This window comes from Anser brachyrhynchus (assembly GCF_964034855.1).
Source record: "Anser brachyrhynchus genome assembly, chromosome: 11".
Classification (NCBI taxonomy): domain Eukaryota; kingdom Metazoa; phylum Chordata; class Aves; order Anseriformes; family Anatidae; genus Anser; species Anser brachyrhynchus.
Window position 1 is genome coordinate 8,990,901 of NC_137706.1, and position 6,114 is coordinate 8,997,014.

General features: G+C 38.1%; 1 protein-coding gene and 1 long non-coding RNA gene across 28 annotated transcripts in view; one reads left to right on the forward strand and one right to left on the reverse strand.

Moving 5' to 3' along the window:
- The window catches only part of LOC308176132, a 102,609-nt gene that overhangs the window by 63,732 nt on the left and 32,763 nt on the right, over positions 1-6,114 (forward strand). The window lies entirely within an intron of this gene.
- The window catches only part of PEAK1 (pseudopodium enriched atypical kinase 1), a 118,791-nt gene that overhangs the window by 43,749 nt on the left and 68,928 nt on the right, over positions 1-6,114 (reverse strand). The window lies entirely within an intron of this gene.

Sequence of the window (6,114 nt, forward strand, 5' to 3'; positions counted from 1 at the left end):
ACATCTACCACAGATAACTGGGACTACAAATGCAATGTGCCAATTACGTTTTGTCTTTCATGCCAAAAAAGAAAAGAAAACAAAACACACACACACAAAAACAACCTAAAAAGAAACAACCTTTTCAAATTTTACATCCTTTGTTCAACTTCAGAGGAGAACAAATCCCAAGTGAAGCTAACTGCAACATCTGTTAGGTACATGAAATGTAACATGGAGAGAAGAGTCTCACAGCCAGAGAAGTCAGGGTCCCAAGTTGCAGGCATGTTGAGAAACACACTTGTTGACATTCAGTGCCCAGAAGCACTGTGCTTTGAACAATCTTGCAGCAGTTATTAATGAAAGTCAAATCACACAAAAAATCTTATGATACAAAGTACTACAGCAGAGTTTGGAAATAAAACTTAATGTATCGATATTTAAACGTGAGAAGTGCACCCACCGATTTCACAGAACTTCACAAAGGTGGGCAAGCATTTAACAATACAGATTTTGTAGCCTGAAACAGTGACTCAAGGTCTCACTTGAAGTCCTAATTTGGTGGAATATCAAGATTAGAACCCAAATTACCTGCCTCTTAAGTGTGGCACCATGCTCAGTCACAGCACTTATTTCTCAAGAGGTGTGCCAGAAAAGAATGTGAAATTAAGCAATGGCACTGTGATCTAACACAGATTTATTCCCAAAGTGGACTAATTGGACCAGTATTCAGCACATATCTGATCATTGTTGTAACAAGCCAGAACTGTGCCATGGCAGGCAGCACAGATGGACATTTCCAGAAGTGTTAAGCATCATTATCATTTTTGTTAAAAAAGAAATTTTGTTTCAGATACTTTTTTCTTTTAGTCAGAACTTTGAGTGCTGATACCAGTCCAACACCATAAAATCACAGTCCTACAGAAAATGTAATGAATCTTCCAGTGGATATCGAGGAGGCAGTGACCTAAACTTCAGGTCCATATAATCTATAAAGTTGCCAACTTACTTTAGAACCACTCTGCAGCACGACGTACTATGCTGTTGACATAAAGGGCATGCTTTGGATGGAGAAGACAACAGAATCACTGCTAAACACAGTTCTGTAAATAAAAAAGTTGCAAAATTGCTGCAAGACAGCATGAAACAATCAGGAAAACAACTTGGAACTATTTCTGTTTTTAAACTCCCATGCTGTATTATCTCTCAGTTAAAGAGTGCTTAAATGACATGAATATTTCATAAAACCAAGGGAGTGAAGGAAACCCTGGAATATGTTTTTTTCCACCTAAAACCTCTAAGAAAAAACATCATAGAAATAACCAATGAACTGCAGCAAAAACCTGCCTAAGGCTAGACAATCTGTAATGCTTCAGAATAAAACAGGCATTGCTTTACAATTTACCTAACCCAAACAGATAATGCCATACAGCAAGAAAAAGGCAAGAAATATCCTCAGGATCTGTACAAGTAGCCTGATTAGATTCTGCATCATCACATTGACAACACAAAAAAACTATAACAAGGACAAGCTCTCACATTTAGTTTTGAGGCCCAGTAGACTAGCAAAGGCATGCATTTGAATATGAACTCTTCTAACTTCCAATGAGAACAGATTCTTACCTTGAGAAAACTGTTAAAAATGTAATTCCTTTGGAAAAATCATCTTTTATCATTAATATACCTTAAGTCTCTAATGACCGGTTATCATTTAGACAGTTCTGCACAGTATGTTCTTTTGGTATGCTTTTTACTTGCACAAGAAATTAGATTCCCCCCCCCACCATGCCCATCCCTCCAGTAAAAACGCTAAAACCTGTCAATCTGTAAAATACTTTGTGTACCTTGATTCCTAAAAAGGGCTATGCACAACATTCCAAGATCTTTTAGCAAATTAAGGATAAGCACAGAAGTACATTAGCTGAGAGATATTAGCTCGATAATGGTAACTGAAAAAATATCCTCAGGTTTGAGTTTGTCTCAACTCTGTTTAAGCAAAATTATGAGAATCAAGCCATTTGTAGCATTCTGAGAATGCATCAGCAGGACAATAGCTTCCATCATGTAATTACCTTTGAATTACTCTTCCTAGGCTCAATTCAAATCCTGCCCTTTTATCTTTTTGGTCAGTTGTTTAAGCACATGAAAATATCTAGAAGAATAAATATTACAAAATTGTTAAACCTCTACAGAATGTGAGTATTCACAATATATAACAATGAACTACCTGAAAAACATTACGCTGCTGCTGCAGTTACAAAACCTGGTAACGGTTGTGGTTAACCTTCTCCTGAGCACAGCTTGAGAATGAAAACATAGTACTGAAACCATCAATTCTGCAACTACAACTTAAAACTCTCTGCCTTGCACTACTGCTACGTCCAGCTCCAAAGATCCCCACACAGAACCCTGATGCAGCAAAATGCACCAGTGCCAACCAGGTATCACTTGGAGTTTAGCAATGTAACTAGTGGTTAGCAAAATACAAAACAGTGTTCAAAAACCTATCAGCGTTATGATACTCACGAAAAAGTTGCCAAAGACAAACAGAATTCTGCAGTATCAGAAGATAAATAACTTGTTATTAGTGGACTGCAGCCACAGTGTGAGGTCAGCTGTAATACAGAAGATAAAGCACACTACAGAGAAAGAAGCCAGATGATTACTCTCCATCAATCTCAATCCCCTCCCCAAGATTGTTTTGAGTTATTTAATAAAGACTTGAGAGAATTAAGTTTAAAAATAAAACACTATCAGCCATTATATATATAAAAAAAGATATTAAAAATAATGGATAAATTAAGAGCAACAGCTCAGTGGGACTGGACTGGGTAAAGCCAACAACTGGGGAGAAAGTTGAAGTGGCTGAGCTACACACAAAATGATGCGGTCCTTTATCAGAACCACACAATGGTACAGCAATGAGCTAAGTACAGGATGAATGGGATATCATTTCTTTTTATGGCTTCTGTGAAGAAAACTTGCTCATCTTCCTACCAGACAAGGAAGTAATGGGCAAAAGAGAAACAGTATTTTATTTCTATTTTTTAAGAAGCTCTCACAAATCACTAACTGCAGGGCATGCAAATGGTGCAACAGAATATGCACAACAACCAGTAAATTACATGCTTTCAGTGCAAGAAAATCAGAATAAAACCACACAAAGATATGTTAAGAGATGAGAAGCTTTACGTATTAAGTGAAATGGATAGACTGGGTGTTCCCGTTTAGCCTCTCATGAAACAAGAGCAACAAACCCAAGAGGCAGCATATTTAAACTCATGAAAAGAAAATAGTTCCATATAAAATGCTTTCTGAAACAAGATGGCACTGAGATCAAGAGGTAGGCTGGATTCAGAAAAGGATTAGACATTTATACAGATGCTGAGACAGTCGTTACTAGGTGGGGTAAATTCAAACCTTCCAATCTCAGTGTTTGAATGAAGCCGTAACTATTTTGGTTAAGAAGAAAATACTTGCAGTGGCAGACTGTTCCTTTATTGTCCATTTCAGAAATTTCGGCAGTGTGACAGACACAACCACCACTGGAATCAGGGTGCCAGAGCACCGCCAGCACTAATTCACTGCAGAGTGCTTCCCGTTTCTATGCTGCGTACGAGTTCTCTGTCTCATGAAATCATACATCAGCTGTCAGTCTTTTCACACTCACAGATCCAGTTCTCCGACTCCCCTGCACCAGATCTGATGCACAGAAGAGCCACAGAATCCTAGACATCGTCTGAAAGATTCCCGCTCTTCTCATCCAATCTGCTCCACACACTGTTTCCACCTCTGTATGTCACATCTCATTTAGGATTTTAGCTGTTTAAGCCTTCCTTTGGCAAGGCTCTTCTCAAAATTAACCTCTTGGGTAACAACATGATTCTGTCTTTCCCTTTTTATCAATTCCTACTATTTTGCTAGAGTTAACTACATGTTTTGAGAATACTAACATCCCATTATCTCTCAGTGGTAAGGCCTCTTCCTTCCCCCCTCATTGTTTTGTCACTCTTAAGTCAGGCTTATATATGTCAGCCCTGGAAACATTTTTTGTGTTCATTTCTGTTTTTTATGACTATGTTTTCATGTTTGATATGGGGCAACAAAGACCTCAGGCTATACTACTTGGGTCAAGTAACTGTATGTAACTCTAGCATGTCTCTTGCAACGATCCATACAAATCCATAATAATGCATACATAAGATAGTGGTAATTACAAAGGTAAGGAAGCCAGATGAAAGCCTTGTAAAAGACGAGTACTCTTTGAATGTTGTCATACTATAGGACAGAAAAATCAGGGTAAGATGACAGAAACTGTATGAAAGGGATTTCTCTCTACAAGCAATTTAACTCTTGAAGAAATACACATTACTAGTTTCTGGTAGGAAAATACAGATGAAAATAAACCACCTACTAATATATCTCATTCACTACTTGGTGCAGCAGGTGGCTAGAAAGGGCTTGAATCTTTGTAAAAACTCCTTCAGCTTCTCATTCCCGAGTAACCATCTCCTCCCACCTGGTGCAGTCATTTTGCCTTGTTCCTTGCAACTATGATCAAAGATTAACACTCTAATTTGAGGACTTCTTTGATAATCTTGAGAAACTAGCTACAGGTAATTTTCTGGTCATCAAAGCTAGTTCAAGTAGCTCATTCTCACTCAGACCGTTCTTCTAATTAGTATGTCATTTACGCATCCCAATATACCATTTCACCAGACATGATGAATGCAGTAAATTTTAATCCCCAGTCATAAGACACAGCAGTGAAATGAGTGACGAGCTCTAAGTCAGAAGGTTAAACATTATTGTTTACTAATGCTGAAGTTAAAAAGAAAATGATACATTACAATAGATATTCCTAGGCACTCTTAGATATTCTTATCCTTTGCCTAGAATCTATCTCCATAAAATCAGCAACTGCTGATGAGAATGCTATTAGGGATAAAAGGTGAAATTTTATTTAGAAAAGGAACCAGCAGATAGTAAAATTGTGCACTTCTTAGCATTCAGAAAAAACAAGAATTGAGTTTTTAAAAAAATATATGATTAAATGTTGCGTCTGACTGTATTTTAGGATTTCTGATCCTTCCCAGCATTCCACGATAACAAAGACCAGGATTCTGTTCCCTGCAGTTTCTCTGTGCATTACCCTGCATAAATTTCAACCACACAATCCTGCTTGCAAAGCAGTATCAGGGGTACGAAGAGATGCTATTCCCTACCTGCGTTTGCACAGGTTCTCACAGAGAACTCAGCTGTACATACAAAACTAGGCTTTTGTTAATATAGAGCCTTCTGCTTGTTTTCACCGTTTGGTACCAAAAGAGGTTTTACCATAGCAGTATCCAATACAACTACCTACATTATAAATGATTCACCAGTTTAAAATCCTGTTACGCTTGTAACAGCAGTTTGGAGGCACAGGCCCAAAAGCCCAACAAATCAATACCTTAATTCATGTAAAACATTGTGTTGTGGACCAGTCATTTTCATGCTCTTCAGTCTCACTATAGGGGTTAGCAAAGTCACCAGCCCCTGAAAAATTTTGAAGTCCACAATACCTGAGTTTTCCAGACATCTTAAGAGGGGCTCCGTGATGCAGCTGTATCCCCCCATGGTGAAGGAAAAGGCCTAACAGCATGACTAAGGGCATCTAAAAGTCAGCACTCATGTTTTTAGGCTACCGAAGTAGACATGATATCGTGCAGGAAAACAAAAACAAACAAACAACAACAAAAAAAAAAAACAGTAATTTTAGTCCACAAAAATCTGATTCCATACTTGAAAATAATCCAGGCATTGAGGATCTATGCAGCCAGCGAAGGCATCACTAAATATAATCAAGAACAGAATCAGAAAGGCAATTTAACAGAAATTCTGTATTAGCTTTTTCTTTTGCATTCAAAGACTTTTTTGTAGCTAGGGAATTTGCTTAATGTACTCCATGTGAAGACAAACAGCCTTCATTTGCAAAGATAGAGGTGTAAATCTATCAACTATGTAAACCACTATAATCTTTACACCAACACTGTAAGAGGAGGAAAGGCATCAAAAACCAGGGGAGGTTGTCACAGAGAGCAATGGCAGGCAGAGTAGAGCAAGGTATCGTCCCCCCCCCACCCCCTTCCCACT